This window comes from Suncus etruscus, chromosome 10, assembly GCF_024139225.1.
Source record: "Suncus etruscus isolate mSunEtr1 chromosome 10, mSunEtr1.pri.cur, whole genome shotgun sequence".
Classification (NCBI taxonomy): domain Eukaryota; kingdom Metazoa; phylum Chordata; class Mammalia; order Eulipotyphla; family Soricidae; genus Suncus; species Suncus etruscus.
In genome coordinates, this window is record NC_064857.1 from 21,853,694 (window position 1) to 21,878,309 (window position 24,616).

The 24,616-nt window shown below is 33.1% G+C and overlaps 1 non-coding gene across 1 annotated transcript; it reads right to left on the minus strand.

Annotated features, from left to right (window-relative positions):
- Positions 1-23,648: 23,648 nt before the first annotated feature.
- On the minus strand, positions 23,649-23,782 carry LOC126021028 (small nucleolar RNA SNORA72). Its single transcript, XR_007499650.1, has one exon. It is a non-coding gene; the product is annotated as a small nucleolar RNA SNORA72 (small nucleolar RNA).
- Between the last annotated feature and the right edge of the window lie 834 nt (positions 23,783-24,616).

The window sequence follows — 24,616 nt, forward strand, 5'->3', positions numbered from 1 at the left end:
TAAATCTGTACAATGCTTTTGGAAGTATTGCCATTTTAATGATGTTGATCCTGCCAATCCATGAGCAGGGTATGTGTTTCCATTTCCACGTTTCCTCTCTTATTTCTTGGAGCAGTGTTTTATAGTTTTCTTTGTTTAGATCCTTCACATCTTTAGTCAGGTTGACTCCAAGATATTTGAGTTTGTGTGGCACTAATGTGAATGGGATTGTTCTCTTAATGTCCATTTCTTCCCTATCATTATTAGTGTATAAAAAGGCCATTGATTGTTGTGTGTTAATTTTGTAGCCTGCCACTTTGCTATATGAATCTATTATTTCTAGAAGATTTTTGGTAGAGTCTTTAGGGTTTTCTAAGTAGAGTATCATGTCATCTGCAAACAGTGAGAGCTTGACTTCTTCCTTTCCTACTTGAATTCCCTTGATAACTTTTTCTTGCCTAATCGCTATAGCAAGTACTTCCAGTACTATGTTAAATAAGATGGTGAGAGAGGACAGCCTTGTCTTGTACCAGAATTTAGAGGGAAGGCTTTTAGTTTTTCTCCATTGAGGATAATATTTGCCACTGGCTTGTGGTAGATGGTTTTAACTATATTGAGAAAGGTTCCTTTTATTCCTATCTTACTGAGAGTTTTCACCAAGAATGGGTGTTGAACCTTATCAAATGTTTTTTTCTGTGTCTATTGATATGACCATGTGATTTTTATTTTTCTTGTTTATGTTGTGTATTATGTTGATAGATTTATAGATGTTAAACCATCCTTGCATTCCTAGAATGTAACCTACTTGATCAAAGTGAATGATCTTCTTGATGAGGCACTGGATCCTGTTCGCCAGGATTTTGTTGAGGATCTTTGCATCTGTGTTCATCGGGGATAATGGTCTGTAATTTTCTTTTTTGGCAGCATCTCTATCTAGATTTGGTATTAAGGTGATGTTGGCTTCATAAAAGCTATTTGAAAGAGTTCCTGTTTTTTCGATTTCATAAAAGAGCCTGTCCAGGATTGGTAGTAGTTCCTCCTGAAATGTTTGAAAGAATTCATTCATGCATCCATCAGGGTTTGGGCTTTTGTTTTTGGGAGAATTTTTGATTATGGTTTTAATTTTCTCAACAGTGATGGGGTGTTTAGATATGCTACATCTTCTTTATTCAACCATGGAAGGTTATATGAGTTCAAAAATGTATCCATTTCTTCCAGGTTCTCATATTTAGTGGTGTAGAATTTCTCAAAGTATTCTTTGAATACCCTTTGAATCTCTGCAGTATCTGTAGTGATCTCCCCCTTTTCATTTCTAATACTCGTTATCAAGTTTCTCTCTTTTGCTTTGTGAGTTTTGCCAATGGTCTATCAATCTTGTTTATTTTTTCAAAGAACCAACTTCTGCTTTTGTTGATCTTTTGGATTGTTTTTTGGGTTTCCACTTCATTGATTTCTGCTCTTAGCTTTGTTATTTCCTCCTGTCTCCCTATTTTTACTTTCTTTTGTTGATCATTTTTTAATTATATAAGTTGCGTTATTAATCTATTCATGCATGCTCCTTCTTTCTTCCTGATGTGTGCTTGCAAAGCTATAAATTTTCCTCTCAGTACCGCTTTTGCTGTATCCCATACATTCTGATAGTTTGTGTTTTTATTGTCGTTTGTTTCCAGGAAATTTTTGATTTCTTCTTCGATTTCATCTCGGACCTACTGGTTGTTCAGTAGTAGACTGTTTAATTTCCAGGTGTTAAATTTTTTCTTCTGTGTCCCTTTGTAGTTCATATATAACTTCAGAGCCTTGTGGTCAGCAAAGGTAGCCTGAAAAATTTCTATCTTCTTGATTTTATGGAGGTATGTTTTATGTGCCAGCATGTGGTCTATCCTGGAGAATGACCCGTGTATGTTGGAAAAGAATGTGTATCCAGGTTTCTGAGTATAGAGTGTCCTATATAAATCTACTAGGCCTCTTTCTTCCATTTCTCTTTTTCAGGTCTAGTATATTTTTGTTGGGTTTCGATTTGGTTGACCTAGCAAGTGTTGACAAGCCCGTGTTGAGGTCTCCCACAATTATTGTGTTATTATTGATATCTTTTTTCAGATTTGTCAACAATTGTATTAAATACTTTGTTGGTCCCTCATTGGTGCATATATGTTTAGGAGAGTGATTTCTTCCTGCTGTTCATATCCCTTGATTAGTACATAATATCCATCTTTGTCCCTTACAACTTTTCTGAGTATAAAGTTTGTGTCATCTGATATTATTATGGCCACCCCTGCTTTTTTAAGGATGTTGTTTGCTTGAATGATTTTCCTCCAGCCTTTGATTTTGAGTCTATGTTTATTTTGACTATTCAGGTGTGTTTCTTGTAGGCTGTGCAAGGTTGGCTTCAGTTTTTTGATCCATTTCGCCACTCTGTGCCTCTTAACGGGTGCTTTTAGTCCATTGACATTGAGAGAAATAATTGTCATGGGATTTATTGCCAGCTTTGTGTAGAAGTTTGGTGTGTTTTTGTTCTGTTTTGTCTTTAGAATACATCTTTCAGTTTTTCTTTTAAGGCTGATTTTGAGTCTGTAAAGTTTTTGAGCTGTTGTTTATCTGTGAAGCCATGTATACTTCCTTCAGACCTGAAAGTGAGTTTTGCTAGGTGCAGTATTCTTGGCGAAGCATTTATTTCATTGAGTTTTGTCACTATATCCCACCACTGCCATCTGGCCTTGAGTGTTTCTGGTGACAGGTCTGCTGTAAATTTCAAGGATGCTCCCTGGAATGTAATTTCCCTTTTTGATCTTGCTGCTTGCAGTATTCTATCTCTATCTGTGGGATTCATCATTGTGACTAGAATGTGTCTTGGGATGTTTCTCCTGGAGTTGTTTTTAGCTGGTACTCTTTGGGTATGCAGGATTTGGTCACATGTTTTCTTTAGCTCTGATAGTTTCTCTGTGATGATGTTCTTGACTGTTGATTCTTCCTGGATATTTTCTTCTTGAGTCTCTGGGACTCCAATGATTCTAAAGTTGTTTCTGTTGAGCTTATCAAAGACTTCTATTTTTATCTGCTCATATTCTTTGAGTAATTTTTCCATTGTCTGATCATTTGACTTAAGGCTTTTTTCCAATATCTTCTGCTGTGTAAAGTTGTTATGCATCACATCTTCCAGCACACTAATTCTATCCTCAGCGGCTTTTAACCTGTTGGAAAGTTCATACATTATGTTCTTCAATTCATCTACTGAGTTTTTCAAACCTGTTATTTGACCTGATATTTTAGTTTGGAGTTTTCTGATTTCTATCTTCATATTCTCTTGATTTTTATTAGTGTTCTGATCTATACTTTCTTTGATTTCTGTGAGCATCCTCCATATTTCTTCCCTAAACTCCATTTCTGAAATACTGCTTAGGTGGTTGGCCATTGTTGGATCATCAGAGTTTCCATCTTCATTCTCTATGGCTGATGTTGGTCTGCATAGTTTCCCCATTGTCATGATTATGCTGTGAGTTTTTCTACATGTTGCTTCGACCCCTTATAGATGGGCTTAAGGGGGTCAGCAGAGTTAGCTTTATCTGCAACTCTGGCCAGGAAAGACTCACCTCAGCCAAGGCAAGTCATCAGCGGATGAATGACAGAGAAGATCAAAGTTCCCAGGTTGAAGCAAGCCAGGGGAAGCCCCCAAATGTCTGCCGAGCTTAAGGAGCCCAGCAGAGTCTGTCTTATCCACAACTCCGGCCCAGAAAGACACACCTCAGCCGAGGCACACCCTCAGGGGATTAATCGCTTATAAATTCTTGGTTGTTTTGTTTTGATAGAGTATCCATCTGCCACCACCAGAAATATTTCATTCAGGCCTTAGTGCCCAGTGACAAAAAATAAAAAAGTATTAATTTTCCTTCCATCAAAATTACATATTTTCCTCTCTGAACTTTCCTGTCCCCAACTGATAGACACATATCTTCTCTATAGAAGACACCTCGGCTGTTTTCCTACTACTTCCATGGATATGAAAGCAGCTCATATATGTATTTAGGTGCAATTTTCTCTTCCTTAGGGCAGATAATATAGAGAAAAAATAGATTTAGAATCTAACAGTTATGTTTTATATATTGGAAGAATATTCTTCTGTTTCTCTGAATATTGTTTTTATTTTAATTTTACTATCATTTACATTTTGGATTTTTAAGTTGAGTTCTTCATAGCTATCTGTTAAACTTTTTATATTTCAGAAAAAAATAAATTTTCTTCCTTGTGTAATTTTCTTCATTTTTACTAATATTTCTCATAAAATCTTGCATGACTCACTCCATTTATATCACTTGAAACTGTGTTTTTATACTTTCCATATGTTTCTTACTTTTCCTATTATCTAATTCTACAAAATAATAACTTATCATTATGATATATTAAATACTAGCCTTTGCTGATAGTGTCATTGTTTTATTATTGTTTTCTCATTATTCTAGAATTATTTTTAATAGGACATGCTCTTTTCAACTAGAAAATTGGGAATAAAATTCTTTGAATACAATAGTTACAGTAATGAAACCATGCTGTAGACTGTTCTTTCCAAACGCTGTTTATTATGATAAAGATCTATGTGCAGAATTAATTATTTTTCTAATCTAATTCTAATGGTAAGTAACTTCTTGAAATTTTTGTCAGTTCCCTCTTTCTTATCAGTCTCTAAATAATTTAGTGAATTTCCTGTGGAACTAAATATAGGTTAATGAATCTGAGATGCATTTTCTCTTCTTATTGTGACTAAATAACACAGTCATTGATATGTGCATCACATAAGAGTAGCATTCCTTCAGAATAGCCTTTGCAGAACACTTCTATATAAACACGATTGCCAACAGTGTACTTAAATACCAGTATATCTCTGGAATGCTGGTTATTTCCTGACTTTAGGTCAAGCACTTGCAAAATGAACTTTATGAAATGACTATCCTACCTAACATAACAGTTTTTAGCTATAATATTCACCGACTTAATTTGATGAACTTAATCTTTAGGAGATTATTCAGGTTTATCGCCCACTTTTTTAAAGAAGTGTCATGAGTCCAATATCAGTTTTCCAGAGCACAGTTTCCATTAATCGAATACTATATGTGCTGGTTAATTTATTGTCAGCATTACTAGGTTAAGGTGTTCAGTTATTTAATAAACAGTTTTGATATTACTGTGTATATAAATTTGGAGTTGGGGAAGGATATATGAGCCAAGGATCAAACCTGGGACTCCATCATGCAAAGCATGCATTTCAGCCCTTTGACCTATCTCTCTGGTTCTATTTTTATTTTACATCTTTTTTTGTTTGTTTGTTTTTGGGCCACACCCAGCAGTGCTCAGGGGTTACTCCTGGCTATCTGCTCAGAAATAGCCCCTGGCAGGCATGGGGGACCATATGGGACTCTGAGATTTGAATCAATGACCTTCTGCATGAAAGGCAAACACCTTACCTCTATGCTATCTTTCTGGCCCCCTATTTTACATCTTAACATTTGCAATCAATTGGCCCTAACTAAGCAAATAACTTTTACTAATGTGAACAGACCTTATTTAATCAGTCAGACTCTACAGAGAAGAAGTTTCTTCACCTCATGACTTTTAAATGGAAATAAGTATTTTTTCTGGGTTTGCAGTCTGTTGTACTGTTTCTAATTTTTAGACTCAATACTGAAACATCAACCTTGATTTTCTAGCAGGAAAACCTGCTTTACAAATTTGAAAATTTCCTGTCCCCAAATTGAAATGAGTTAATTTTTAAAATCTCTTTCCTCATACATATATCACATAAAATAATTATATGTTAATATAATTAGATGATGTACTAATGCATAATATATGCAACTCTATATGTAGTGTCTTATTGGATACTTCTCTGGATAAAGAAATGAATAATACACCTCCAAAACCACAGAAAGACTTTCTAATATAACATAATTTTATAGAATATAACATGCTATCCTATTTCTTAGTGCTGCGGCTGATGTGAATTTTACCCTGTTTTACATAATATTATATGACTTAAGTGGCATTTTACAAGGTAAGAGATGATTATTGTGTAATGTTAATCTCTTTCAGTAAATGTCAATTTGCAATATTTTTTTTAGATCTTTAAATAGTATTTCCCCCTGGATAGTTTATACAGTCTTCTAACACTCAATAATTATAAATTTAAGAAAGTTTATCAATGTCTTTCTCAGATATTTACAAAATACTTTCAAATCCTTGACTAAAATCCTTACCAGAGCTGACATTTCCTCCCTAAATAATATTCAGATTTTTTCTGAGAAAAAAATTTTTATATAATATGATCTATAAACGTGTGTAGGAAATATGCCTTGTGCTCAAGAAGTAAAGGTGTAACAGAAAGAAATTTACTCATGAATAAATTGAAAATAAAATTTAAAAATCTATATGGCAACAATTTTTGTTAATGAAATTAATAGAAAGTAAATGCTAATTCTTCTCTCAAGGATTGGGGAATAATTTGAAATGCATGTATTTGGCTACAACGAGGAAAAAAATTTTCATTTATTTTTCATTTATTAAGTTTTTGGGTGGGCCACATCCAGCGACACTCAGAGGTTACTCTAGGCTATGTGCTCAGAAGTCGATACTGGCTTGGGGGACCATATGGAACGGTTTTGTGTAAGGCAAATGGTCTCCCACTTGCGCCACCGCTCCAGGCCCAGCAAGGATTTTTAAAGGAGAAGGTGGGAAATAATATGGAAAAGAAGTAGTTTAAGTGTAGAAAAAAAATGCTAGAAATATTAATAATATATAGTTAACATTGAGAAACATAATTGATAGGAATATAACTTGTTGATAAAAAATAATATAAATATAAAATGCATTTAATGAAAACTAGATTGGCAAATATTTTTGAATGGAGAAGAAAAGGAGAAAAATACTTATATTTTATTATTTCAAATAACCAAAGTTTATTGGTTACACATCATATATCACTATTACTTTATTTAATTTATATAATGTAAGCTTTATATGACACTTCATTATTTCTTTGGTAAATATTTATTTAGCAAAGAGTTATTTGGACTTTGTTCTTTGAAAAACATCATTAATGAGAGTGTGAATATAATTATTTTGTATAATGTCTAAATGTATCATTTTTCAAGCAGAAATATTATTCTCATGAAAATGAAGTTCTTACTAAGGTTAAGATTAATTAATTTATTTTTTATGAATTCTTTTATTAAGATTAATTCTAGTCTTAGATATCATGGCTAATGGACTCTAAAACTGGTTTGTTTCCCACTATCACAAGCTAGCACATCATACCTAGAATTGAAGTTCATGATAGTCATTTAACAGGATAGGATGTGTTTCATTTATTGTTTCCATCTGTATTTCATACTCATATTTTAAAAAATTACCACTTATCTGTCTCAGTGACTGTATAAATATCACTTTCTACTGAATATTTCTACCTCCCTTAATCATGTCCTATACAGTTACCATCTCAAAAGTCTAATAACAAAGAACAGTCACACCACTAATTTGGTTTACTATTTCAAAACCATATTTATGGTTCTTAGCACAAATATTTAACTCCCCTACTTGATTATAAGTATCTGGAATCTGAAGTTTTACAAAAACTATATTTTGGATTATGGAAACAAAAATGAAATAAGCTTTCATTTTCTTGAATAAGACTGTAACTGAAGGGGCTGGAGAGATAGCATGGAGGTAAGGTGTTTGCCTTTCATGCAGAAGGACAGTGGTTCGAATCCCGGTCCCCTGTGCCTGCCAGCAGCCATTTCTGTGCATAGAGCCAGGAGTAACCCCTGAGCACAGCCTTGTGTGACCCCAAAAAACAAAACAAACAAACAAACAAAAAGACTGTAACTGAAAAATTAAAGAAAGCACAGAGATATATAACATTCTCACTCTTAAGCGATAAACAAAGCAGCCACTCTTCTTCTGTAAGAATACTGCATACATAAATAGACAATGAATAATTATTTTGAGCAAAGACTTTAAAACATCCCTGAACTTATTCTTGATAATACAATTTCTGAGAAATTGTAGAGGTATTCATCTATCAAGAGGAAATGTGACATATTTCACTTTAAAAACATGAAAATATATATTGCTTTAAGGTTTTACTTTTAGAAAGCAGAAATTCTCTTCCTACTGTATTCAACTATGCTTATACCTCCCTTCTATGGAGAATTAGATTTAAGATTACCATAATGTTGGCATTCGTTTTGTTTGCATTTCCAATGCCATTAGAAACAGCATTTTCCTGGTATTTCTATTGAAAATATTTTTGGCCCATGGTATTTGGCTTTCTGGCCACAGGGAGAAGAGGAAAATGTGCAGGTGGAAGAAGAGATGGGACAGCTCTGCGGTAACAGAATCCTAGAGGTGAATACATTAAAATAAACCACACATAGTATTTTCCTAAGCCCCCAAATGTCTGGATGTCATTTTAACTGGCAATAGGGAAATCAAGACAAATGCCAAGACTGCTTGTCTTTAGAAAATGAGATACCTCTATGGTCTCAGAATAGAGTTTGTTTCTAATGCTTCAGAAAACATCACAGTAGGTATGTACATTCAATGTACTGCTTTGCTTACATTAAATGACTTATTTATTTATTTTTAGATGGACACTGTGTTTCACTGATAGGTTTCCAAGATATTAGTCTTCCAAGACTTTGGCAGAGAAAATAATTACAGTGACCTTTGTCATTAAACTCTGCATTTGTTTATACTAAATAAGCCAAAGCAAAACAGATAAAATGCAGACACATGTCCATTATTTTACAATTGAAAAGATTTTGCCATGTCTAGAGAAATATGAATACCCACATCAATTCCTTTCTCAGCTTTTGGAACCCATTTTCCCTCCTGGGGTGTGCTTTTCCCTTGGACTTGCCTTATCCTGTAATTTAACCACACTTTGAGCCAACAATCTCAAACAGTTTTAAACATTTGGTGACAAATCATTCCAGGCTTGAAAACTTGAAGAAACTAAAGCCAAAAATATAAAAAGATCATATAGTAAGGAAGAACCAGTGCAGTAATGTTCATTTGTTCTCAAGTAGTGATACATATATTTCATATTAAATTCAAATAAGAATATATGCATAGGAATAAGTATTCATAAGTATTTATTATGTGTACATATATTTTCACATTATACTGTGTAAAAGGATTTTTCTGAAGCAAGAGTAGATCTAATATTGAGTCTTAGTTGCCTTGTGTTTTAATTCCTAACCTTAAACAAGCTATTTAAACTTCAGGTCTTCATCTTCCTTACTGATAGGATTTGGATAATAATAATCTATTTATTATTAGCAAGCTAAAGTGTAATACTTAGCAACTTAGCTGAATAATTGGTTTACAACCAAAAGTCCTCAATATTCTAATTGTTCTTTCTTCTATGATATATTCCATATATACTTGATATATCTACATGATAATAATTGCAAAGTTTATCTTAATTAAAATACCCACAAAGCATACAAAATTTTTCTATAGATTTCCATATGAATATGTTAATTTCTTTTTAATTATTTATCTTGTTTTTGTTTATAACCAGTATGATTTGAAAGCAAAATCTAGTCACTCTGCTAAATACCAGGAAAATAAGCATTTATTGGATAAATAAGGCATTATCTTAATGTTATTATATCATAATCTTTGATTCCAAAATCATTCACACAATGAAAATAAAACCTATCTAGTTTATCCAGCTAATGCACAAGTCAAATCCATATTTAAAACTGATTTAGGGGGCTGGAGCGGTGGCATAAGTGGTAGGCCATTTGCCTTGCAAATACTAGTCTAGGAAGAACAGCAGTTTATGGTCCTCCTGCCAGGAGCAATTTCTGAGTGCATAGTCAGGAGTAACTCCTGAGCATCACCAGGTGTGGCCACAAAAAGCAAACAAACAACAAAAAAACCCACAAAACTGATTTAATGAAATTATCTTTTTATCTTTCATGGACCAATTAATTAAGTTAATTAAGACATACACTTTGTATGTCTAAGTTACAGTGAATTACTCAGTCATTTGCTATAAAAACAAAACTGTATTGTTTATTTTTAACAGTGATGAAGAATACTTGGTTTTATTTCTTAGCAACCAGAATTATGATTCAAGTGTTAGTAGTGATTTTCAGTCATTATTTTAATGCTATCACCCAAATAAAATGTTATAGTTGAAGATTACAAGCCCCATAATGCTTTTCAAGTAGCAGGCAAATAGCATATAGTCTGGTCTGTTTTAGCTATAGAAATCACTATCTCATCAAGAAGTGTGAAAGTACTTTCAATGTATTTGAAAGTTTAAGATTTTGTTCGACTTTAAGAGACACCGCAACAATAATTTCTAGAATTGTGAAATGGCTTGATAAATACTGACCTATAAACCAAGAAAATTATTTGTCAAGGCTTCATGATTACCCTGTTTTATAAACTTTAATTAGGTTTTATAACAGTATTTTTATGTTTCATAAGTCCAAATCTCACTATTTTAAAAATAATTGCCTTTGATGCTTTTGTAATTTCTCCACTTTAATTTCAGTATTATATGTTCAATATGTTTGACCTGTTTTTTTCTAGTGACTTAGAGTAAATCAACACTTAGCTTGATATGTGATATTTTATTCTCTTCATTAGTATGATTAGATGTTAATTGAAAGCGGCAAAATATTTCCTGCTTTCCCAGCTTTTTCTTGGAAAAAAAAATATACTATATGCATTAGTCATAGTAAGCAATGATTTCAGTATTATTACTTCTGTTATTTCAATAAGAAAATAAGAATAATTCTGTGAGTGCAAGAAAAAATACTTTAAATGTTCCTGAACTTTAATTGGTGAACTGAGGAATGCTAATAATTATTTTAGTTTCTTTGTAGTATAGAAATCCTGTCCTCGAAACAATAATTTACTGTAACGACAGATGACACAAAACATACCTAAAGTTTAGACTATACTTTCTGAATATTTTGATATATAGAAAACATTGTCTCACAATGTTTGAGACTGAGAAACATTTGGTTAAAATATTATGCTTCCCAATCATGTCTGAAATCCAGAATGATACATGTTATGTTAAAAACACTCTTCAAAATCACTAAAATTTAGATATTTAAAGACCATTAAGTGTTGCTTTGAGGCCAGAGAGATTCAATAGTGATAAAGTATTTGTTTTCAAAGTGGCTGACTTAGTGTCTATCAACATATAGGGTTCCAGAGCATTGCTAGAAATTATACCTATGCACAGAGCTATGAAAAAGAAGCAAACACAGCTAAATGTGGCAACAAAGAAGAAGAAAAAAAGGAAGAGGAAGAAGAGGAAAAAAGGGGGAAGTATAGGAAGAAGATTATGAAGGTGAAGGAGAAGAAAAGAAGAAAGAAAGAGGACAGGAAAGATGAAAGAAGGAAAGAAACAAAATAAAAGAAGGAAAAGAAGGAAGGAGGAAGAAAAAAGGAAGAAAGAAAAATTAAGAAAAGAACAAAAAGAATAAGGAAAAGGAAGAAAAAAGAAGGAAAAGGAAGAATGAAAAAAGAAAGGAGAAAAGAGCAGAAAAAATAAAAAAGAAAGAAAAGAAAAAGCCTTATCTTCAACTGGTTCTATGAAATAATTGGACAAAAACAACTTCTCAAATGTGGCACCTCTCAAGAAATTCCAAGATTGTGATTATAAAGCTCAAAATTCTGTCACCCCAAATTATTTATTGGGTAAAATGTTACATTCACCAATGGCACTCTGGACATGGAACATAGTTTATCATTAGAGAGATATTTTCTCACCATGTCAGTTTGTTTTATTCCTTCCACCTCATCGTTTTTCTTACCTATTCATCATAAAATGGTCAAAAGTGAGTTAACACACAGCTTCTTTTGAATATTTGATAGTAAGACTAAAACAATAAGTATAAAAGAAAAATATATGAAACAGCTTTTCCTTATTCAAGTTTTCCAATTAAAGGTAATAGTTATTTCAGCAGGAAGCAGCCAATTTTACTTGAGGCCATTACTTCCACAGAGATGGAAGAACTGACAGACTGAAATTACTCCAAGTTCCTCAACTCAGCCCCAAAGATTCAAGATCAGGGCAAGTTTTTTCTTTTGTCCTTTGTTTAATTTTGTAATTCAGATGAATTATGGCTGTGATAGAGAGAAGCTAACATTGACAGTAGTTGTAAAGTTGGAATTATGGTATGACTAAAACTCTACTTAGAATAATATTGTGAATAAAGTAAAATTGATATAAATAAATTGATTGAATTCATAAGCTAATACCTTGGTAGTAAATTATAAAGTTGCAATCTTTTTAAATAAAGGTATCTAAAGGAATCAACTCAGGATGAATTTGTTTGTCTTGAAACCTATCAGTCCCCCTGTTCTTTTCCTATAAAACTCCATATTTTGACCTGCAAAGAGGATAGTTACATTGAGGGCATAAGCTCACAATCTTCCAACCTGCCAGCATGTTAACAATACAGTTTTTCAAGACCCATCAAAACAAATAAATAAATAAATAAATAAAAATGTGTTGCCTCATCTTCAAATTGCTCTCATATTTTATGCCATTTTATATACAGTGTAGGTTCTATAATTCCTGTTGAAAGTCACCTACCACAACATACAGAATTTCTGTAACTCAGTTCCCAAAGATTATCAGTTAATTAATTCCCTAACATAGCATTAGAATTATTATAGTAAACTAAAAACATTTTTGGACTTGTGAATATTTTTATGATAGTAATAAATTATCATGAGCACTTACTACCATTTCCTTATTTATTATATAGTGAAGTACATCATGTTATTTCTACATTTTTATAGTTGTTTTACCATTCTCTTTTTCAGTAAACTAAAATTAAACACAATTGCATCCTCTTCTTGATGTGTTTAATATTGTGCTAGTTAAATACAATTTTATTATCAATCAAATATATATTCTTTTCTACCCTGCCCCGAACCCTAAGTCATAGGAAATATATGAAGATATTTGTATCTGCTATTATGGAACAGGTTGAGGCAAAACATCTCATAATTTACATTTTTCTTTTACCAACAAGTTACAGTTTATACCAAATGTCAATCATGTTAAAATTAAAATGGCCTTAACTATAGATGTCCAAAAATAAGGTAATAGAAGAGTACTTAATTTCTGATATTATTCCACAAATCAGTAATTGTACAGTCTGAATAGGATCAATAATTATTCTAATTATTGGATTTTTTATCATTAACACAATATTTTAGGCACTGATTATTTAATGATGGGCAAACACAGATTCTGTCCATGCTCGTGTAGTGCTTAATTTTGATGGAGGGATTAAATCAAGCAATTACACTGATAAATATATATATGTAGTTTAAACTTCAAATTGATGAGATTCTATAAGAAGATAACATAGAGAACATATCCAAAAATTCCTATGGCATAAGAGATTTTGTATGACAAAGAAGCTTAAGCTGAGACAAAGATGCTAAGCTGTTAAAAAAGGAAGTTATCAATATTTCATCTGCAGTTGTCTGTAGGTCTAATACAGAGAAAAGTTTAAATGATCCTTAAAAAATTTGAAGAAAAATAGACCAGACAATAAAATTCATTAAGCATGTTATTTTTACTTTTAATTTCACAGCAGTGAAAAAATGCATATATCAAAAAGTTTGGAAATAGTTTTGTGATGAGAAAGGAATCCTCATGTACTGTAAACATCCATAATATATATTTGAAACAGCAATTAAAAACTTTTGTACCTATGGTATTCTGAATTTCGCATAGTGCTGCGAATTTGACCCTTTTTATGTGCACTGCAAAGAAGTATAATTTTTTTTTGTTTTTGTTTTTGGGCCACACCCAGCGGTGCTCAGGGATTACTCCTGGCTGTCTGCTCAGAAATAGCTCCTGGCAGGCACGGGGGACCATATGGGACACCGGGATTCGAACCAACCACCTTTGGTCCTGGATCGGCTGCTTGCAAGGCAAACGCCGCTGTGCTATCTCTCCGGGCCCAAATAAGTATAATTTTACTCTTTCACGCTATGAATTTCTACTTTTGTAAGTTTGCTATTAAAATGGCCACCAGAGAGGCCAGAGATAGACGATAGCACGTAGGACACTTACCTATCACTTGACTATTCCGGGCTTAATCTCCAGCATCCCTTATGGTCCCCTGAGTCTGCCAGGAGAGATTCTTGAGTGTAGATCTAGGATTAACCCCTGAGCCTTACAGCATGTGGCCAAATTTTTTTAAATGACCACAAATAATAACATAAATGTGTTGTCTAGTTTTAGAGTGACAGTGTATCTGATGGAAAACAATTCATGTGATGGAGAATTACCCTTCAAGTGCAATTCAATGTTATTGAATCAACAATGAATAACTTTTGTACAACAGAAGAATCAAAAAGGTTAAATATATAAATTAATAATAGATCTCACACAGAAATGCCTCTGCTATATGGTGTGGTTTTTAACAAGGATGGAGTTGTGCTTTGATTATGTCATGGGTTCCTGTTTGTGCAGCCAGTTATTTGTGTTCACACACAGTAATTTTACATACTAGAAGATACTTAAGTAATGGCTTCCGTTCTAGTTTTGACTCCTGTTGCATCATTTCCTTCATGAATATGTGGGCCAAAATGTTTATTATTGTACAAGTTGAATTTAGTCACATGAGATGGAGATGACAACAATATGTTAAGAAGAAATGTTTGTGAGCACTGAAATCAGGTAAACTGGATGTAGCATGGTTAGAGTGATCTTAATATGAGTTTCTCAGATCCTGTTGGCTATGACATTTTGTATGGTCTCATTTCCAGTACAGGGTCATTCAAAAGTTAAGAATCAAGTCCACTTGAGATGGATAATTCATTTCTGTCTGGTCACCTATTGTTAATGTATTTTTATGTTCTTAAAAAAAATAAAAGAGGAATTTAGTTTACTTTAACCAAGAGCATGAAGTCTTTTCCCATAAAAAATCTGAACCGCTTAAATGTTGGAAGAACGCCATAGGTTAGATTGCATATACCACAAATTAAAAATAATGTATTATAATTCCCCAATATTATTTAGCACATAAAGAACAATATAAAATTAATATAAACTCATTGATAGCACAGAGGTAGGGCATTTACCTTGCATATGGCTGACCCAGGACAGACTTGAGTTCGATTCCTGGTATCCCATATGATTCCCCAAGCCAGGAGCAATTTCTGAGTGCATAGCCAGGAGTAACCCAGGAGTAACCTCTGAATGTCACTGGGTGTGGCCCAAAACCAAAATAAATAAATAAATAAACTTACTAATATAATTTAAGATTTTTATATGTTAGATATTTATAATTTGATATATATAACTTTTTTCCAATTCAAATTGGATTTCAAATAAAGTAAGATAAGAGACAACCAGAATTATTAATAATATCCCTTTGGAATTCAGTATTTGAGAATATTCTCCTATAAGTGTTCAAGTGCATTTGGCCCGCTCCTGTTGAAACTGTAGACCTGATTAGTGCTCAGGATGGGTATCACATAGCTCTGTGGTGTCAGTGATTTCTAGCAATCCTTGGTGCCACATGTTCAAGATTTTTATTGCATTTTATAGTTTATTGTCAGCTTAACTATAGTGATGTTTCCTAGTAATGCAATGGGATTATAATATTTCTTTCATCCGTCTAAAATTTAGTTTGATAAACATTTAACACATAATTTTCAAATATCAGTAGAGCTGCTGGAGATATAGCACAGTGATAGGGCGTTTGCCTTGCAAGCAGCTGATCCAGGATGGACTGTGGTTTGAATCCCGGCATCCCATATGGTTCCCCCATGTCTTCCAGGAGCGAATTCTGAGCTCAGAGCCAAGAGAAACCCATGAGCGCTGCTGGTGTGACCCTAAAAACAAAATAAATAAATAAATAAATAAATAAATAAATAAATAAATAAATACAAGTAGATTTTTTAATGTAATAGTAATTGACAAACGAAAATTTGTTTACAATTAGAATTAGGTGGGAATTCGAATTCCCACCTGAACCTCTAAACTTATCTACACTGCAACTGAAATGATAGTTTTTATCTTTTCACAAGCTTAGCAATGAAAGTCTGTCATATATAAGCTTCCCTAATAATCAATAAAATTATTCCTTTTTTATTCTTTTTCACATTAAATATTTTCAATTGTAACACTTATATATATATTTAAAGATTCTAATCATTGTTGATCATAATGAAAAGTTGTTTTTTTGATACTGTAATTAAATAGGCATTTAATGTAGTACTTCATTTACTGTTTTAATTTTTTCTTAGTAGTTATAATAACTCCCAGTATTATGTATAATGTTGTATATATTTTTATAAAGACATTGATTTTCATCATTGGTTTGCCACAGACTCACATGGGATTGCTCAGCCTTCTTTGGCCATTAACAACTATATAATCAAGTCTAGATTTAGCAAGATAAAGGCTTTCACTGAATTAAATATTTAACTTGAATATTCAGTTTACACTTTAAGTTGGATCCCAAGCAAAATAGTTTACCAAGTAAAAGAAATGTAAAGAAAGCTAAATTATTGAGAAGAAATAAAAATTACAAAATAAAAACCAAATCCCACTCTAAGAATGTAAATCCAAGGGAGAGAAATCAAATGGAAAAGTATTCATCTTGATTTATCTGACATGTAGCAATTTTTCTGAAGCAATAATAAATTTCATTTCAACCATCAGAATACTTCATTCAACCAGTAGTTAAGTATGATATAAAAATAAATGTTAGCTACTAAAGTCGAACTGACTTTGAGCTTTTGCTCATCTGAGGACAATTTGATTTCATAAAAGTTAATTTTATAAAACGTTTAGTTCAAAAATATTCCTCTTTGACAAATGATTTTGGGGTGGAGGTGACTCTCCCAAGCTATACTCAAAAGGTCCAACAGTCCTACTATCATTGATATCTGCCAATAATGCCTGAATTTTAATGCAGTTTCAAGGACATAGTTATGTTTAGACTCTGAGAGTGCCAGAGTTTACAAGGGTCACCCTAGCAGTGCCTCCTGACCTATACCTGAAAATTTTTTGTGGTACCAGGACTGAACTGGGGCCAATCTTATGCAAGGCATGCACCTTAACAACTGTACTGTCTCTTTGGCCAAGAAAAAGATGTTTTTTCTCTTTAAATGAGTTAAAGGATAAAATTAAATGATAGAAATTTGTTTTGGAATTGGTTTTAATTTTTTTTTTTTGGCTCAAGCCTGGCTGTGATTATTTCTTACTTCTTGATCTTCTAGCAGGAATCACTCCTGGGGATACTCAGGGGATGATATAATGTACTGGGGATGTTTTCATGTAAGGCAAGTGCCTTACCTCCAGTTCTATCTCTCTGGTCACAAAAATGATAGTTTTAATGAATGTGAATACTAGATCTATTGAAACCTATTCCTAGACAAACTTGCATCTGAACTCAGAAGTTCTGCTGTAGTCAGAAAATCTGTGCACCTCCTAGAAAAAAAATGCATTTTTTAAATTATTTTTTGTTGTTGTATTTTTTCCTGTTAAATTTGAAGTTAACTAAAAATGAAAAAAAATTGTAGAAAAAATTTCAAGACATAATAGATTCTCATGTCACTAAGGAAACAAAATAGCACCACTGTATTCTTCTAAATCGGTCAAAAGTGTTGAAAATAGGTTCACCTCAATGATATTTGCATTGGCAAATCTAATGTCCTCTACAAAGGCTAAATTGAACACAATAAAAAACTGGATTAAGAGTCTAAAATATGTCATAAAAATAGAAAGGAATTATTTTATTATTTATCAATTATAGACTGAATTATTTCTAATTAAAATATAATGAAAGAGATTTACCATAAAATATTTAAGTTTTGTATTTTTGACCCTTTATTGGATGATTGTTGAGCAAATAATTTCTCCATTCTGTGGACTGTCTTTGTATTCTGGTCATCTTTTATTTTAACATACAGAAGCTTCTTAATTTAATATAACCCTGTTTGTTTATTTTTGCTTCCACTTGCCTGTTTAGTGGCATTTAATTCTTAAAGATTCCTCTATCATGGGGCTGGAGATGCGGTGCTAGAGGTAAGGCATCTGCCTTGCAAGCGCTAAGGAAGAGAGTCCCATATGGTTCCTCCAAGCCAGGGACGATTTCTGAGTGCATAGCCAGGAGTAACCCCTGAGCATCAAATGGGTGTTGGCCCAAAACAAACAAACAACAAAAAAAAAAGATTCCTCTATCTTCAAGGTCATGGAGAATTCTGCCTAAAGTATATTCTATATACTTTAAAAATTCAGGTCTGATATCTTTAATTCACTTTAGTTTGGCTTTTGTGCATGATGTTAGAATCTGGTCTGAGTTCCTATGTTGATTGCAGTACTATTCACAATAGCCAGTACCTGGAAACAACCTGAATGTCCAAGAAAAGATAACTAGATAAAGAAGCTATGGTATATACACACAACGGAATGCTACAGGCCATTGATAAAAAGATAATCATGCAAATTGTTGCTTCATGGATAGATCTAGAGAATATTATGCTGAAAGTGTCAGAAAGACATATAGGATAGACACAAAATAAACTTACTCTTATATATGTGATATAAAGCATAGTAGGAGTATAACCAATGCCAAGAGACAATAGAAACAAAGAGTAGAAGAACTGTTTCTTAATAAGAAGTTGGGGGCCCAGAGAGATAGCACAGCGGCGTTTGCTTTGCAAGCAGCCGATCCAGGACCAAAGGTGGTTGGTTTGAATCCCGGTGTCCCATATGGTCCCCCGTGCCTGCCAGGAGCTATTTCTGAGCAGACAGCCAGGAGTCACCCCTGAGCACTGCCGGGTGTGGCCCAAAAACCAAAAAAAAAAAAAAGAAGTTGGCCATTGTAAGATGCAGGGCAGGAAGATGGGATATGTCAGGGAAGAGAATACTACAATAATAGAAGGAGGTGGTTACTCTGACCAACACTCTGACTAGGTGCTGAAAAGAAGTAAAGTGGCATGTGTAATATTAGTAACAGTATTGTAAATCACAGTGCTTACAAAGTTGGGGATTGAGAAGAAAAATGAAATAGTGCCTGCCTCTCTGGGAGGCCAAAGGAAAACTTGGGACATTGGTGGAATGAAGTCATTTGATACTAGTGAAAGGATTGGTGCTGGAAGATTATATACCTGAAATTCAATCATGAATAACTTTCTAATTTATAATTCACAGTGATTAATAAAACACACTCTAAGCCCACTTAGAGATTAAAAAATTTAAGCAATAGCATTTTAATGATGTACTTGGAATGTACTATTCAATTTCTAGTCAAGTTGCATTATAGAGAAGAAAATCAATTTGTCTATTTTAGAAATGGACCACCAAATCCTAACCACTAGACCACAATATGAAGATTCCTCAAAAATCTGGAAATTGAGCCCCATATGATCCAGCTATACCACTCCTAGGGATATACTCTAGGAACACAAAAATCTAATACAAAAATCCCTTCCTCACATTCATTTCATATATTAATATATATGCATATATATATTCATTGCAGCACTATTTACAATAGCCAGACTCTGGAAACAACCAATATGTCCTTCAACAGATGAATGGCTAAAGAAACTGTGGTATACATACACAATGGAATATTATGCAGCCATCAGGAGAGACAGGAGAGATGAAGTCATGAAATTTTCCTTTACGTGGATGGACATGGAATCTATTAAGCTGAGTGAAATAAGTCAGAGGGAGAGATACATAGAATAGTCTCACTTATCTATGGATTTTAAGAAAAATCAAAGAAATTATTGTGATAATGCCCAGAGCTGAGGGCTCACAATATGAAGCTCACCTCAAAGAGAGGTGAGTCCCTTTAAAGAAATAACATTCTAACAACTACCATGACAATGTTAATGAATGAGAGAAGTAGAATGCCTGTTTTGAATACAAGCAGGGGGTGTGGGGGGCATTGTTGGTGGTAATGTTGAACTGGTGAAGGGGAGTATTCTTTAGGTGACTGCACCCCAACTACAGTCCTGTTTGTAATTATGGTGTAAAAGAGAAAAATTTAAAAAAAATGGACTGTATACCACAAGATCATTTACTCTTTCTTAATATGCATATTCACAGGATTAATTTTGGTATGCTTCTATGTAGAAAGGTCACCTGTCAATATCCTACATGTCAAAATTAAACACTAGAGACTAATCGCACATAACAAAATGGAATGAAAAGTAGAGGCATCTCTTAGGCCCTATTGTTTTAATGCAATGTTCCATACCTTAAAGGTTATGGAAAAGCAGGTCAGACTGAAAATAGAATCCTATGTAGGAAAGATACCAGTAAGGAGTTGTTACCTATAAGTCAGTTGCCAGTTTGGGTGAGCCAATACATTTATGCCTAATAGCCATTGCAAATAGATGGATATCTAATAATTGTTTATATGTTGATGCTATTTCAATTAGGAGGTACTAAATATTAAAATATATATGGGAGTGGAAATGTTATTTTCTTCCAGAGAGAAAGTTAATGGGATGAAGCACACTATACTCTACCTGCATGAAGCTTAGTTTCAGTTCTTGGAAATACATGTCCCTCTAGTATTGGAATTAGGAATTGGTGAGATTGCTTATTTATTAGGGGCTCCTGACCTGTATGTGCAAGGACCTGTGGTTGATTCCAAAACCCAAGATGTAATCCTGGAGACCCCCAAACAATGCTCAATGTGGCGTTGGTTATCTGTAGCACTGAGCATTGAATCTTTCCACATGGTTCATTGTTTGAAAATATCTCAAAAATTTTAATAATAGATTAAGTATTACTATACATTTTCATGGTTCTACATAAAGCATAAGACTCAAGTTAAACTATCAATATATCAACCAACAATAAATATTGCTCTTTTCTTAACTAAATATATGATGAAGCAATAAATCAGGTACATTTAGAAAAGATAATTGCTGTATCATTATCAAAATCTAATGGAGACAGACTTCTATATAAATGTTAATGTTAGCTTTGAAAATTGTTTTCAAATAGCATTGAGTCTGGAACCATGGTCACAGATCATGTAGTATGATTTTGCCCACAGCTTCGTTGACTGTTATATGCTGTCATTTTCATCCCCCATTTCTTCTTGCACTATATGGATTTTCATTACTTAATCAACACATCAATAGGTTAGTCTAATTAGAAAATAAATCTTGTTCGATTGGTAATGTTTTGAATTCCTATTTTTGTCATTGATATTTTTAAATTTGCCCTTCCTTTCTAACATGATTATTCTAATATTTTCATATTTAATTTTCATGTTCTTTACTGTCTATCTCTTTATCTAGGATAAATAAGGAAAATTTATTTTTCATTTCTGGTGTATCTTTATATATCTAAATATTTTCTTTTAGGGGGGCCAGAGTGATAGCACAGTTGTTAGGGCATTTGCCTTGCATGTGGCAGACCAAGTTTGATCCCCAGTCTCCCATAAAGTCCCCTAAGCCTGTCAGAAGTAATTTCTGAGAACAGAGCCAGGAATAATCCCTGAGTGCTGACAAATAAAAATTTTCATTTTCCACCCCAGTTTCCTACCCTTCTCTCAGAACTTTCTTCTTTGGTCAGTTCCAGGACTCATACATCTAGAGTCTTTAAATTACTTAGACTATATTTTTTATTTGGTCTTTACAGCATGATAAATAATCCTGTAAATTCCAGTACATATAGGTTTTTGGCCTATAGCCTAAAATATCCTAATTTGGAATAGTAAAAACAAATCTCTGTTCACAGAGTTTAAAGCACTAACATTGACCTAGCAGAAAATGATGAAGAAGCATGGATGAACTTAAACATTTAGGTTATGCTTTTTGCTTGATCTTCATTAGGATAACATGTTTATTTTTACTTTTTCTGCTTTGAGAATTTGGATCAGCAACCGAGATCAAGATTATACTCAGGACAGCTTATTAAAATTCACTGCTAAATACCTAGCATCCAGTTATTTCTTGGTTTGTAAAAACTCTTCTGTGAAAAGAACCAGAGTTTCTTGTAGTATGAGCTTATTCTAAAACTCAAACACAAACATATAATACAAAGCAAGAATATTTATAGTGCCAGTAGATAAGGAATGGACTTTGGGGGCATGGCGAAGAAGAATTAGGGCCACACACAGCAGTGTTCTAGTTCTACACTCAGTATTAATAATGGAAGTGCAATATGATTATACAAGGGGTCAAACCCAGCTCAGCTTTATTATACAAGGTAAGCATTCTTTCACTTTATCTCTCTCACACTAAAAAAAAGAAATTTAATTTGTCAATGAATCACAGAAGTCAAGTAGAATAGATCTTATCTATTAAAATGGGAGTAATCTGGCCACAAAAATAAAGGGATAAAGACAGTCATGCTAGATTATTGTGCAAATTATAATTACATATTTATGCATCCCTATTATATTAATTAATATGTGTGTGAAAAAGACAAATATTTCATGCAAGAAAATTCAAAATAACCTATATAGTTAATCTGCTCTCAAGGTGAGATATATATTTCTCCTCACTACTTAGCTGTGTGCAATATATGGAAAGCAGAAAAAGAGTAATATTTTACAATGAAGAATATAGACTGCCATTACCTTAGCCAGGATCAAGATCAATAGGCACACTCGTCTGATGCTCAGATTTCCAGTATATTTACACTCAATATAATGTAATAAAATGTCACTAAATCTCTACTTAGTCTGCCATCACTCTCACCTCACTTCAGTATAACCAACAAAAAATACTTGACAGAGTCCAGTAGTAAAACAACCCAAAAAATACTTGATTGATATTCTTCAAACCTATCAAGATTGTACCATCAAAAACAAAGTCCTGGACACTGTCCCAGCCAAGAGAAGTTCAGCACACAAATCAAATAAAAGTAAAGTGGGAATCTACCAAATAGATCCTTGTAACAGAAAAAAGATAATCAAATAGATTTGAAAAAGTATGGATGTTAATTAATAGTTATAATAAACTCTCTATTTACATACAATTAACTTCCTGCTTTTTCAATAAATCTTAAATTAATTAAATTCTAAATCCAGGACTATAGAAATGGTTCAATAAGTTGAGCACAAACCTTATAAGCAGGAGATCTGGGCTCAACCCCAGATCTAGATGGTCCCCCTAAGATTCTCCAGCACAGAGTTGAGAACAGCCCTAGAACACTGCTGAGTGTGGTTCTAAAAATAAAATAAAACAAAACAAACAAACAAATATATATATATATATATATATATATATATAAAATTAAAGCCTATTTTAAACTTTACACAGAGAAGAGAATGAGTAAAATTTGTGTTTCAGGCTTTGGAGAAAATTCAAAGGTTAAAGAGACATCAACAACAAAAGGCAGATACCAGGGGATTGTTCAAGTGAGATCTGGAGAGAGGGAGTGGTTGGAAAAAAAGATGAAGTAAAATCAGACCTCTGGGCTGGGGCAGGTCTGTTTCTTGTCTGGACAACAAACCCTTCCATGACATACCTTAATGCTTAACTTTAAATTCCCTATCATAGACACACTGAACACACTCTTGGCTAATTCTCACAATAATGTTTCCCAACCTTCTACTCTGTCACCGCATACATTTTCAGAAAAAATTAGAAATGCTTAATGAACCTTCTCACAATGTCAGAATAGCAAATAGTTCCACATACAGCAATTCAAAGACCAGAACTAGGTAGGTACAGAACTAGTATGGGACACATGCATGGTCTTATTAGAGCAAATGTTTAGCCCGTCCTGTTTATTACAAAATCAGAATTATGTGAATATCAGCAATACAGCAATGTTCATTTCGTTTACTGATTTACTAATAATATACAGTATGTTTTATGACTTATTAATAAAGTAAATCATAGAAGTAAGAAAAGGTAAGCCTGTATCCATGACTTTTAAAAATAACAAACTGGTGCTGAGAAGCTAAATTACTCTCCTGAAGTAACAGGCTGAATAGCACAAACCTGGTCTTCCTGCTCTGTGTGCCTAGGTTCTGAACCACTATGCTATAATTTGTTTATGTTATAATTTCCTTGAAAAGCTACAGATTATCGCCATATACTGTAAAAATAATTCATTCTATAATTATCTCCAAATTTATCTTTCTTCAGGTTTGAAACACTGACTCTTATTTGACGAATTATCTCATATACAAAAATACTTACAATAACAACATAAAAGTCTCCCAAAGAGAGTTATTATATGTTACTAAAAATTGCTTTCTTTATTCATATTTTTTGTATCTTTCAAATGGGTTGATGGTCCCCTTAGTCTTCTCCTTTCAGAATGTGTTTCAGTAGTACTATTTACTACTGAATATACCTAAGCAATATACCTAAGAATAGTTTAATATCTCTGGACTAGTGGGGGTAAAAAAATTATTTTCTCCTTTAAAGAGATTCACTAGGATTATCCTACATCCAAACAAACAATGGTTTATGATGTTAATAAAAGTAAAACATCGCCAGCTTTATCGCCCATAAAACATCAATGATTTATTTTAGAGTCACCACTGACAAATTTTTTAGGAAACAAGTTTATTCTTCAGAATTTAACCCACAAGATCTTTCACTTTTAGTTATATCCTGTGTTTTTAAGTATTCTATGGCTATTTTA